This window comes from Trichoplax adhaerens, genomic scaffold, assembly GCF_000150275.1.
Source record: "Trichoplax adhaerens TRIADscaffold_13 genomic scaffold, whole genome shotgun sequence".
NCBI classification, from domain to species: Eukaryota; Metazoa; Placozoa; class Uniplacotomia; order Trichoplacea; family Trichoplacidae; genus Trichoplax; species Trichoplax adhaerens.
Window position 1 is genome coordinate 1,911,572 of NW_002060955.1, and position 455 is coordinate 1,912,026.

The following is a 455-nucleotide window of genomic DNA, read 5'->3' on the forward strand; positions in this document are numbered from 1 at the left end:
TTGTGTTGTTGATTATCCTATGTGAAGAAAGCTAAGCTATTAGGGTTAATAGGATGATCGATGGCACAAACTTCATTTAATGCTATATTTGAAGAACATGCGAATTGTAACAATGACGAGAAATATCGGATGTATGGTTGAAATAAGTATTTAACAGTAGGTCTAGTGATGAAAATTTTACATCATTTCTCTTACGAATCTTAAAGATTTTCTAATATTCTTGAAAAAAACTAGCGACTTTAATTATCACTTCATATAATGTAAAGTAGGTAAGCATTTTGGTGCTAGTTGATAACATTCTGGTAGATCGCATACTACTGGCTAACGTGACTACTACTGCAGACTTCTGCACCAGCTACAGTAATATTGAACTTTCTTCTTTACAAACGAGTAGCATGGCAATAAACATATGCATCGATCGATGAACTAGTAGACAATTTTTGATTGCATATAAT